Consider the following 13,712-nt stretch of genomic DNA (forward strand, 5'->3'; position numbering starts at 1 on the left):
GGCATCAAGAAGTATTGAGCACTCTGTTTCCTTCAAAAATAAACATCTAAAAATTATATTGTCATGAAAATAGATAGATTTTATTCACTATCAGCTTATGTGAGCCCAAACAAATCAAACCACTGTAATTTACGTTGCAGCAAAAAATAAAATTGACTTACAGGCTGCTAAAGATTTGCAACCTGGTACTAAACGGTTCAAATTAGATCCTATATTGTTAGATACGGATAAACTGATATTATTTATGAACGTGATTTTTTTCTCCAAATGGCCAAGATTTATTTCATCTCTGCAAGGCAATGATATAGAGCTTCATCTAAAAGTATTTCAGTGATAAAATCTTAATTTATGCCTCATAGGGAAAAAACAGAGAAACATCAAGATTGTGGATGATATCTGATGATAGAGCTTCATGAGTTCCCGTTTCTGAGAACTCATCTGAGAAACATTGTTGTATAATAAAAAAGAACTTCCGTGCTGTCCCTTAAGCATCTTTTCCCACTGAGGTTCCAATAACTGAAGACTCATGGAAAGCCTATTTTGTGCTTGATTTATTATTGCATCTAAACTAAGAGCTTCACTGCTTTTTTTTTTTTTTTTTTTTTTTTTTAATTAGAAACTACTGATTAACAAAATAACTGGTTGATCTCAAAATGCATTGTACCTTTGTAAAGCAAGAAGTCATCTACAGTAAGGAAGTGAAAGTGTGGTGTATATAACTGCTAAACTTACATACAGCTACTCTTACATCAGCCAGTGTGTACTTGGCAATAAAAATCACAGATACAAGTGAATCCTCTTAATCAGAAACCCTCATCCTTCATCATTAGAAGCTAGAACTTCTAGTCTGGCAAGACACACAGATTCTGTGAATAAAGAACCAGGCTGTCCTGAATCTTAAGGCTAAAATATTTTGAACACATGAGCTCAAAACCATTTCTAACAAAGATGAGGTTTACTGCAGCATCTGATACACAGACTCAGATGTGAATGATCCAAATTGTTTATTACAAGTTCTCACATCACTTATTTACCTTCACATTTTTCTAGCTTTCCCATCCATCCCTACAAATTTCCCATCCACCTTTACATGTCAACAGAGCATTCTACAAAACACTCTTCAACCGTTCACACAGGCGCTTATCCATTCAGAGCCGTGAGACATTCTTTCTTCTTCTAGAGGTGTCCTTGGTTCTCATGCTGTTTATCTTGCTCCACAGCTTCTGCTCTGAACAGTTTTTCTTGTATTCCCACAGTTTACCATCCAAAATATTAGGGAAATAAAACAAATTACCTCTTATTGGCATTTTACTATGTGAAATGATTACTCATGTTGAAGGCAGGAAGAGATGCCAAGATTTACAACATAAGAGAGCCCTTAAAATGAACATTTCAGTGTGATGATCCACCAAAGACAGTTCACAGAAAAATCCATTCATTTGTCTCTAGTACAAGAAAAAAAGTTCCTTTCAGTTTCCAGCACTAAGCCTGAATATGAGACCATCTTCTCCTTCCAGTCAGCAAAACATCAACATCTTGGTTTTGTGCTCTCCAGGTCTTCTCCATACATATCTATAAATCCATTTTCATGCCATGTGCTTGTATGATTATTTACATATTCTCTTTTCTATAGAAAGACAAATATCCTGCAAGATTTATGAAAACCATCCTCTGTTCTTGGGCCTTCTGTCTGCCGCAATACCCTGATGATGTCACTATGATATTTTATTCATTAGGAAAGAGATGATCACTAACTTCTTTTTCTAAGCATTCTCTTGCCCTTCCAAACACGCTAACCCACTTTGTTTCTTCTGCCTACTAGCCCCTGTAACTCTGTTGTGTGCTCTCTGCGCAGGGAATATCTTTTTCATTGTTTTCTCTAATTAGCCCAGTATAACACGTACCTGATTCTTAGTTAGGGCTCAAATAATACAGTAAATTATTATAAGATTGAAGGAACCGAGCTATACAAATGTGACTTTTCAATTATTCTGGTAATGGTAGTAGAAAATGGGAATGAGCTATTAATTGGAAGAACTGATACTACTAGCTCCTCTCTCACAACAAAAGGGCATTTGGCAGATAAAAACCTATACCTTTTTCTACATTTTTTTTTTTTTAATGGCAATTTCAGATCTCAGTAGATGTTGGAAGAATAATTACTAGAATACAGACTTTTTTCTTGAGACCTTTACATTGACTCCAGTGCATTACACATGTATAGTAAGCTGAATAACACCAGTCAAAGCATATGTGGACAATTCTTTATTACTTTATATCTTCTATGGGTTATTTTTACTTCACTCTGCAAAGGGACTGGAGGCAGGTGAAAAATCCCACTTCTTACACATTGCAATTTAGTAACCATCCCTCTGAGTTATTAAAATTAAAGGAGTAAAAAGCAAGGTGGAGCATTAGGGAAACTTATAAGGGTAAATCACAGCATACTTATTTCTCATTTAGAGAGTCACTACTAGTTGATAAAATAAGAACCCTAAATCACATACATTTGTACTCAAAAGATTAAAATAAAATTAAAAATATTAATTAACAAAATTTCTGTCCAATTTCAGACAATGAGATTTTAGCATCAACACACTGCTTATATTTGCTGTCTGAGCTCTACTAGCACCTACAAGTTTCAGTTATAATCAATGGCTCAATCTCATGAACTTTTCCTTAATTTATTAATCTAAAGAGAGGGGCTCATCTACATGGCCCAACGCAGACTGCTCTGTGCTAATTCTACCCGTCCTCTGAGTTGGCAAGCTATGAGTCAGCTCCCATCCAAAAGTCATAAAGCCACATTAATGAGGCACTGAGAGAGAGGTCTTATCACCATGTATTAATTACTGCACTAACAAGGACATGATCTGATTCACATCTGGCAAGCTTTGAGTCTGCATGAAGTTAGGTCTGTCTGAGTCAGAGGAGAAGCATGAGAAAAAGTACTACAAGGACTAATCAAGTTTTAGGTTGTCTTCTTGTTGTCAATGATACTGGTTCTTTGTACAAAAATGGCTTAAGATTAAAAAGAAAAATTCACAGAGATCAGTCACATGACAAAATTCAAAAGAGTTTCGGGCTACAGGAAGAGCATTGCTAGCAGGTCAAGGGAAGTGATCCTTGCCATCTGCCTGTTTGAGACATATTCAGAGCACTGGTACCAGTTCTGGGCTGGAATCCAGATAGGGACACACTGGAACAAGTCCAGCAAAGGACTGAAAAAATGATTAATGGACTGGAGAATCTGACATATGGGGAAAGTTTGAGAGAGCTGGGACTGTAATCCTGAAGAAGAGAAGATGGAACATCATATCAAATACCTGGTAGGAGGAGTATTAAAAAAAAAGAGTCACTCAACGCAGCCCAGTGAAGGAGCAAGAAAAAATGGGCACAGGCTGAAATACATGAAATTCCTATAAAACATAATTATATTTTTTTACTGTTGGGGTGATTAGAAACTGGGAGTAGGTTTCCTAGAGAGTCTGTGGACTCCAACCTTGGAGATATTTCAGAACAAACTGGACATAGCCCTGATCAACCTGCGGTAGTTGACCATGTTTTGAGTAGGATGGGACTAGATAAATTTGAGAGGTCCCTTTCAACCTTAATTACTGTCTGATTCTCTATTCTGTAATTTCTTCCAAATAAAAAAACTTACTGAAATAAAAATGTTGTAAGGTATACATTTAGCCTGGAGAGAAACGGGCAATACTGGACAAAAAGTAATTCTAGGCTAAGATAGACATGAGGTTGATATCCTTAGGTGCCCCTTCTCTCTCCAGTGCAAATAAAGCTCAGCCAGCTCCCAATTCAACATCCAAAATTAGAAGAGACGAATCCCAGCCTTCTTCACCAATCATAATCAGCATAAAAACAGGTGACAAGGTGAAACACTCAGCAATTAAATGTGTTTTGTTGCACAATGTAGTGTCATACATCCAGAGCTAACTAATTGGAGGAACACCATGCTCATGGGTTAAAATTGCTTCTGGCACCTAAGCTAACTCCATTCTCTCTCTGTGGCAGGGTTTTTGTTGAGTGACTACATTCTGGGTGCTTTACTCAACTCTTGACACAAGCCAGGAATTAATTTCTATTCTACACAGTGCCACAACAAAAGCAAAATCAGAAGACTGTTACTCATTCCTGTATGCTTAACAATATATAGCTGCAAGGTGTGTAGTATGAGATGCTCATTGGCAGCAAAGCACAATGTCAAATCTACAGCGCGAACCTGTTTTTAAGGAGCTGTATATCCAAAAAGGAGGGAAACAGATCACCAGAGGCCTCACATCTCCAAACAACAACAAAATACTAACTCAGCTGCTAGTGGAAAACAGACAATGATGCTATCCACCAGCATGAGGAATCACACAGAGCAAAATCCATGGCAGTTAGAACACAGCTATACAGCTACTCATGCTTGCATAATCGTATTAAACATTTTCATTCATTTCTGCTTGTTAAAGTAATATGATGACTTCCTCTAGTTTCAAACATGGCAATGAAAGGAAGCTTTACTTTCTTCAGCCTGCTGCGCAGCTTTAGTGCCAAAGGCAACAGCTTTTTAATCCAAAGCTAGAGTTACAAGATGAAATACATTTACCAGCACCGGGGAAAAAAAAAAAAGAAATGAAAAAGGGAAATGGGCCCTTCTCACCTGCCCATGTATAACCATGTGAGCTAAATTAAAAACATACATTGTCAGCTGGAAGCTCATTTGCGTGAGGAACCGTTGGCAGGTTTTGACAGCGTACGGTAGAGCGGTGTTACAGAGCTGCATGTCTTTCCCTTCGTCTCGGCTGCTCAGCAGTACAGAAGTGAGAGCTGAGGAGCAATTTCACTGCGAGACCAAGACAGCTTTTATGAAGGTGAGTCACAAGATTCAAAGGACAGCGTATAAAGGAGAGCCTGCTTTGGAGTCCATTTATAACACAGAGCAGGACAGAACTAGGCCTGGAAACAGAAGCCTGTGGCTCTCCCTCGGGGATTTGCTACACGATGAAGGAGATGCCAATTTTGAAACCCAGAGATTGAAATGTAGCAATCATGAAAGTGCAGGCACCTTCCCCTTCAGTTCACTCAATCCTCTGAGATTTTGACAGAAGCCAGTAACATCAGTTCATTCCCCACTGCTGCCAGCCTGACATGGAGCATACAGCTATGCATTAGGAGCGCTGAAGAATTAAAAGCAAATTGAGAAGAAATCATGCAGTTTAGTTCAGTACTACCAAAATTAAAGAGAGTTTTACCCAGTGACTTTAAAGGAAGCAGAACTACTGCCTGAATAACAGTGCTTTATGACTTACTCCTTTACTATCAAATATAAACATTAATTTAGAAGGCTTGAGCCATGATTACGGTTTCTAAATTACCTATCAGTTCAGTCTCCCTGGTGACGCAATCATTTCAGCCTCTCTCCTCACCATTCTGGCAATGCCTGTGTCTGTCTGTTATGTGAGTCTCTTGAGCAAGCAGATCATGCTGCTCTCAGGGACAATGAAAGGCAACTTGGCCCTTATCTCACAAGGCACCTCCACTCAGTCAAGCCTTCATCTTTCTGGAACTGAACTAATGTTTCTCACTTTGGTAAGACTACGTGTACTAGGGCATTCAGGAATGGAGAGTTAGGCAAAATCCAGGACAGATTGTTCTTATAACGGCTGGTGCAAATCCTGCATATGCTTCCAGCACCTTGTCATGGCTGCATCTCCTATGGGTTCTCAAACTGTTTCTTGCAGATGTCTGGCAATGCTCTGCCCAGGCTGCTCATCCACTCACTCGTGACTGCTACGTTTGACTTTGAAAGCATTTTCCTTCTAAAAATTTTCCATTTTTTAAGTTTTGATTTCCCAGAAAAATAAAACAAGACCAAACATTAGCTGTTTATTTTGCTGGATGTTTTTTCAGACACAAACTGAATGAAGATTAACTCATTTTTTAAGTATTTCAGTTGATTACTCTCCCTTTACATGTGCCATGCAAATTGCTAATTTGAATGGTGTATTACCTACTATTTCTAGACTATTTATCAGATCTACAAAACAAGCAGAAAAAAACAAAATTGTAGGGCATATTTATTGAATAGGTAGCAACATTCAAATTTACTGACAGTTATCCAAGAAGGTGATTTATTGATGAATATTTAAGAACACTTTTTTTTTTCCCAGTGAATTTTTTTCGTAATTTCCCTAAAAAATTTAACCTTTATCTCAACAGTTATATTGATAGTCTCTGGAAAGTACTGCTCGCTCTCATAGCTCTGCCTAGCTATTTTGTTTAAGGCTTAAGTGAGCATTTCATTAGATACTACAGTTTCTTTGAGTAAGGATGGAGTGAAGAAATAATTGTGCTCAAAGCAACAGTGATTGACGGAAACAGAACATTTGCCAATAAGTGACCCAAATTGATTTTTTGGCTTGCTTTTTAGTAATAGCTCCTTTAAATTTGTGTAGGAATAGATGTTAGTGTTTTAGGATCCATAAATATCTAATCTCTCAGGCCTTTATACCTTCTCGGCTTTCGGAAAACAAAATTTACAAAATTAATTTTAATATAATATTATTGAAATATTCAGTGTATCCACATTCTGAAACAATATACTGCAAAATTCACATCTCAAAAACCAATATCCCGTGTACATTTTACTCAACCAATTGAGAATCTATTCTTCATTCACAATGTACTCTGAAAACTACAGGTGAAGTGTTGTGTAAGAGGAAGATATTATAAATTCCTAGTATTGGCAATACTGTTTAAAGAAGTTATTTGTACAAGAGGGGATGTGAACAGAGTATGAATATATTTATGGGACTCACCAAAAAAAGAACATTTTATCATTTAGAAACTGGCATGGTTATGTATTTCTTTATTATTTCCCAGGTAAACTTCTCTTTCCATCTCTCATGTAACATCATCAGTTCTACATACACCAAGACAAAAGCCGATAGCTGAAAGCCATACTTCTTTTCATAACACTGTACAGAATAATTGCAAAATAACTGCATATTGTTATGGAAAGAAGAATACCATCGTATCCTTATACTTCCTCTCTTCCACAAAGTTCCTTCTCCCATCATCTCTGCCATTTTCCTCACAACATAATAAGATGCTTGTAGGAATTGTCAACATGACATCCAGGCAAATGGAAAATATTATTCTTAGACATTAAAAATATGCTGTTGATGTTCAAAAGTTAAGTATATATCACTGATGTTATATGTGTTATATGATGAAGTGAGAAAAGTTATGCCTTGCAGCTGCAAGAATTAGTTGTCTGCTTGTGCAATTAATTACTTTCCAGAAAGTTCAAGTTGGTATTTGTGACAGGAATATTTATTAGTAATCACTCAGTAAGAAAGCAGCCATCCACAATTGACCTACACACAAACATATAGTCTCCAAAATGGCTGGCTGGTTGTTTTGTTGCTGTTTTGGGGTCGTTTTCTTTTTGTTTTGTTTTTTCAGACATGATGTCAAAGAAGGCAAAGCTGCACAAACTAAAACCATGCTATACCAAATAAGAAAAAGGAAACCTTTGTTTTTATATCATTGTGCTCCCATTCATTTTTTTTAAACATTAAAATCAGTACACAGAACAACCAGGCTACTTGTGCTCTGTCTTTTCTCCTCTGATGCTTTTTTTCCTCCTCCCTTATGTTCTCCTCTTTATCTGCATGCTTAACTCAAATGAGTATAGATTACTCATATATATAGATATTTGAAGGTTCTGGGACTTCAGATTTCATGTGTTCACAGGCAAGATTTAGGAATTACAGCTTGGTAACATAACCCTTCAGAGGGATCAAACCACAGTTTTACTTCAATAGGTCTACAGCAGAGAAGAGTAGGCAGCAAAAGCTTTTACAGCTAGTCTAAGAAATTCAAACTACCATGATTTTCTTGGACTGTACAAACCAAAACCAAAGATGCTTGGCATTATTTTTTATTATTATTATTTCTATCCAAAAGTGAAAGTCTCATGCAAACAGCTGCTAAGTGGAATGCGTGGTCACAGACCAAAGACCACCACCTAGAGCAGGTTCAAGGGACTAATACAGAAAAATCCAACAGTAAAAAAAGAAGTATTTGCAGCTTCAGCTGATGGACCAGGCCCTTAAACTGAGTTCTATGGCAGCTCCATGTATTCTGGCTTCACGACAAATGGCACGTGTTGATTTGTGTTTTCATGTCAACTGTACAAAAAGTTTCCTCTGAGGTCTGAGATGAACTGCAGTTCAAACCCCAGAAAACTCACCAAATGCATTATGGTTTCTATTTATACTCACCTGTAGGTAGATAATCAGTGCGTGTGTCTCTGTCAGACTAGACATTCGAAGTAGAACCACATTGCTATTTGGAGTTAACCTTGCAGCAACCCTTAGCCAGCTCTAGTAAAATGAGCTGCTCTTTCTTTGTCAGATCTGAGGTAAAACACAGCATTAGAGCTGGAGATTAAGGTTGATCCTACCCGTCAAGTAGGTATTGACAAACATGGTGCTTTTCACCTCCACAACGTACATTACATCTCCTTCCTAAGACAGCGGAGTACCTGAGAAGGCTGTGAATAAAAGCCAAAATGTGTTTGCCCTGCCACGTGTCGCTTTTGGTTCCTGCAAGGAGTCCAAACAAACCCAATATTTCTGCAGCTGTGGAGACTGACTGAGGGGCAATCTACTGAAATTTGAACTAAAAACTTCAGCTGAATGTGAAATTAGATTCACAGGTTCTGTGCTCAGGCACAAAGGAGGGACTGTAACACAGACTGACCAGTGAACAACAAAAACCTATTTATACAAGTGACAGCACTGTTAGCTATCTTATAATCACTCCTTGCAGAACATCATTCCTTTTAGGGTGTCCAAAGGAATCAGTGAAGCCCAAATTTGAGTCTCTTATGAAAGAGTCAAAAATCTCATGAATATTTCATAGAATATTTTTTTTCATAGAATTTCTCCTGCTGAATAGGAAAGTGTGGTTATTACAAATGTGTTGTTTCAGTCTGACCTGAATTCCTCATAGTAAAAGTGAGATAGCCTGGATATTTTCTTTTGGGTCACCTGTCCATATGAGTGCCTGATCAGAAGGTCTTCTTGGAAGGCTCCAGTAAAGCTTCTAGGGCAGAAGCATTTCAAAATTAGGATTTAAACTTAGGAAGACTATACATGAGTACTGGCATCACATTACTTATAACACATGCATAATAAAAATAGTGATCTGTTGCAACAGTCTTATTATTGTAATAAAAGAAACAGTAGAAACAAAATCAAGTTTAAAAAACTTGAGTCTTGCCCCTGTCTCCAGTCCTGCTCAGATTTGGGATTCAAATCTGGGCCAGCTGCAACTTCCAGCTCTAAAGTTGTGATGTAACTATTTGTTCTAATCAAAAGTTTTCTAATTTTCTTTTACTTAATAAAAATATCCTCATGAAAGAAAAACAACCTCTACTTTAGTACATTTTACAATGGAAGTTTCCATGTGTTTTATTATCTTGAATATGTTTTCATTGATCCACAACAGGTTAATTGACCAGAAACCTGTTCTGTCATTTACTCCTCCTTTTAGTCTTATGTCTTCACATATAGCCTACCTTGTTGGTTGTTGGGGGGGGGGGGGGAGTTTGGTCCATTTTTAAACAGGGTTGCACAGACTAAAATACCGCACTGAGTTTCTTTGAGATCCTTTAATTACATCATCTGAACCAGACAGAATTTTCTAATTTTCTTTTTTTTTTTTTTAACTTGAGAGGAAAAAAATGATAGAATGATTTGCTGAATGTTTATGCAATGAACACTGAAATTCCCAGTGAATGTGAAAATTAGTTCACAGTAACCTGTTAGTATATACTTCCATCTTGATAACATCTGAGAAACTCAATTTTGGTAGCTGAGACATGAAAATAATTGAATTTTTTCTTATTTTCATGAAGTTCCCACTGGAGCTGAAGAGTCGATCTTGATTAGAAATCTATTAGGTGATAGCAAGGACAAGTTAAAATCAATACTGTTTAGTGCAATAGTCTGTTTGGCAGCTGCTTTGCAACTTTTTAGAATTTTATTTGTTCCTTATTTTGTTGATTTTACAGATAAGAAAACAGTCCAAAACATTTTCATTAACAATTTTGATTTCTGTGTCTAAAGTTTTCAGTGGAAAAGGAACAACATCCAAAATAAAGTACTAGCACAGGACCAGAAAGATGTTCATCTTTACAAAACAAAAAGCAAAAAAAAATGTTTTCCTGAAAGAGAAAAGTCTAAGGCTTCTTCAAATAATGGCAAGGATATATACCTAGAAACAAGAGACAGTGTTGTCTACTTATACTAAGTATACAAAAGAGAAGAATATTGAATAACAGGTAGAAATACTCATTATCTTAGTGGCAGATATTCTCTCCTCTGTTGCCTGTTTTGCAAACCCTTTCTTGATGCCTCTAATACAATACACAGAACTATACACACCAGAGAGGAGATTATAAAAAGTGCTAGAAGGGCAACCCATGATGACAACCAAGCATGACAAAGGAGATAACAGGAAAGTCAGAACAGATACTTGGATAATTAATTTTGATCACATTTTTTGCAAGAGATTTTTCTAAGCTTCAAGACGTGTAAACATTGAATGGTGTTTGGAAATTTAGTAATCACACAAACCAAAACTGTCACAGGTGAAGTTATCTAAACTCTTCATTGTGGCAAAGATACATTTCCTACAGAATTCCCCAGTCACTCTGCTGATTTTACTTTAAGCTTTCTAAAATCCACATGACTCCACGAGGAACTAAGTAAATGGAATCACACTGGCATAAACCCAAAGTATTTCAGAGGAGGATCAGACCCAAGAGAAGAAAGATTGCATGTGAAAAATGCTAGGTAATGGGCAGCAGAACTCATATGGCAATATAAAGAAAACAGAAAAAAAAAAATCCTGTAAAGAGTTTGCATCAAAGCTCACCAATTTACAACTGAGATAATCTTTCTGTTTTGTTTTGTTTTGTTTGCTGTTGTTGATAAGCATATATTTAATATCCAAATAATTCATGTATATGCAGGTCTGATTTCTGAAATAACAGTATGTTTATAACAGTGTGCTTTCCTAAGCACAGTGCTTAGCAAAGTCCAGCAATGACAGGCTTTGTTAAGCAATAAAGAAATAATGAAAACAAGGTAAGTAAATTATGGAAGAAGTAAAATAAAAATATTTGAGAGTAAAATGCCACCTTTTCGCAATAGTTCTAAGACCATACACTTATGAATTTTTTTGATAGCAGCATTACAATAAAATTTTGATGTTTTTTGCTCTGGATGAAGCAGAAATCTTTCTATCTGGCTACAGTATGAGACATACCAACAAAGTATGTACAAATCTGGTAGGAAACCAGCACAGAAGGGTAACTGTTCTGTCATGAGACATTGTGTGCCTTATTAAAGGATAATTTGTTTCTATCCTTGGAACCTGCATTCTATATTTATTATTCAGAGCATTCATTTATGTCCTTAATTTCCTTAAATCAAATTTTACAATGCTAGCAAACCTGAAATTTCACTGCATTGTATGAAATGACTGTCCTTAGGGATTTGAAATCTCATTAATATTACATAGTAATAATTTTACTATATGTTCTAGGAAGTGATCTCTTATAGATCTCAGAACATATATTAGAAGCAGGCCAGAAATTTTATTCAACTTAAATATGTATTATAAGACTTGGTCATAAGCGTTTTACCTTTAACAATGGAAAATGACTTCCTTGAGTAGCATGCTTTGTATCTCAATTAGCTTATTTGTCATTGCCAAGGCAACTCTAACATTAGCAACATCATTGCATTTACCATTTTGGTTATTTTGATAATTCCAAAACATTCTCAAAAAGCCACTCAGGGTTGATTATGTCAAAACAACATCTAAGGAAAGAAAGAAGCTCTTGCACATCACAGCTCCATTTGTATACTCAAGAGATTCCCAAAGGTCAACTGGAAAGCTCTGACAAACAAGCACTCTTGAGAGGCCAAGGCAGCAAGGAGGCTGTATGAGTTACCTAAAAACTTTACATTAATATGTTTTAAGTGCTTTTGAAATCTTCTAGCCTTGCTTAGCTGGAGATAGAATCTCCCTAGCTAGATAACAAAACAGGCAGTGTGAACTCCTTTACATCTTTACACCAGCGTCCTGCAGAGAGTCATAAGCAAACCCTGTGGCGTTCATATTTTGGTGAAGAATGTCAATATAAAAAAGCATATAGTTGATAACCTAGGACTAAGTAGTGATACAAATCCTGCTTCCAAAGAGGATTCTGGGAAATGTCCCATTCACTTTAAGGACAACAGGGTTTGGACACTGACTGAAAAACTGTGCCCTGAAGCTTGTAAATGCCCTCAGCATCTGAGACTTTCTATTAGAGTGAATACATTTTATATTGAAGCATTTGAAAAAATTAATATATTTTGCACATACCTGCTCTCACCTAATTTAAGAAGGTTTCATCTTTCTCCTCAGAGGTGATAACTTCATTAAATTCAAACTCAATCTTTCAAGCAGCTGAGGAAACATGGTGAAAAATAGCAAGAAGTCTGAGGTTCAGGAAAGAGAAGGAAGTACTGACCTTGTGAATACATTGTTTTAGGCAACAATTAGCCAGAAACATTTAATTCTACACTTGTTTCTGTTTAATAATCAAAAATTGTAAAATACTTCAAGGAAATACATAGGAAAAATTCACATACATGCACATAAATTTCTCCTCCTACTCGAAAAGAAAAAGCCCCCCAAAAACTGATTTCATGAAAAAGTGTTTTATGAACAATAAAAAGGACCCAGGAAGAAAGGATCTTACTTGCAACCACAGTGCTGAGAAGCTGATATCAACAATTGCTATAGCAATTCAAAACAAAACAAAAAAAAAACCTGGGCACACACTTTCTCACATTTTCCCCAGGGTTTTGTCCAGTTCTGCAGGTGATCTCTCTGCCACCTCACACCACCCAGTGTCACTCATACAACACTTGTTTCACTATTATTCTCATCTTTCTATCTCTGGGATTTGGCTACTACTGTTACCACAGCATTCATACTAGAGGAAGTAGGAAGTCACTGTAAATCAAAATGCATCTGCATTATCAAAATTCAAACAAGATTGTTCACCTAAAAGTCACTCCCCCCCCACCCCTTTTCTTCCTCGCCCCCACCCCCCTTTTTTTTTTTTCCAGGAGATTGAGGTTTCTGGGTCCAGTGTAATGATGAACTGCAAGCTGCTCCACAAGCAGAGCTTTTCTGATTAATATATTATGTGTAACAATACGCAGCAAGTAAGTCACCTTGGGTCTGCCTTCACTGGAGTTATTAACTGTGTCAGAATATGTTAGCCAAAATGATCATAATTTCTCCTATGGATTGGAGGAAGCTGAATGTTATGATCTGAGTAGAGATTTAAAATCTGCCTGCTTCAGGTCTGAAAAGGCAAGAGAATTCACATCTGAGGTGCACAGCAAATTTCTGCTTCTTCCTCAAGACGTCATGATTTGGAACATTCATTTTCTCACTGTTAATTGAGTAAAAAACCTCAACAGCATGTTGCTTTGAGGGGACTGCCAAATAAGAGCATCCTCAGAAATTACCCTGTTGTAGTTTAACCCAGCAGCAGCTCAGTACCACGCAGCCATTTGCACATTGCTTCCCCAATGGGGTGAAGGAGAATTGGAAACAAGAAAGAA

This window comes from Phasianus colchicus, chromosome 1 (assembly GCF_987193195.1).
Source record: "Phasianus colchicus chromosome 1, bPhaCol1.hap1.1, whole genome shotgun sequence".
In the NCBI taxonomy this organism is placed as follows: Eukaryota; Metazoa; Chordata; class Aves; order Galliformes; family Phasianidae; genus Phasianus; species Phasianus colchicus.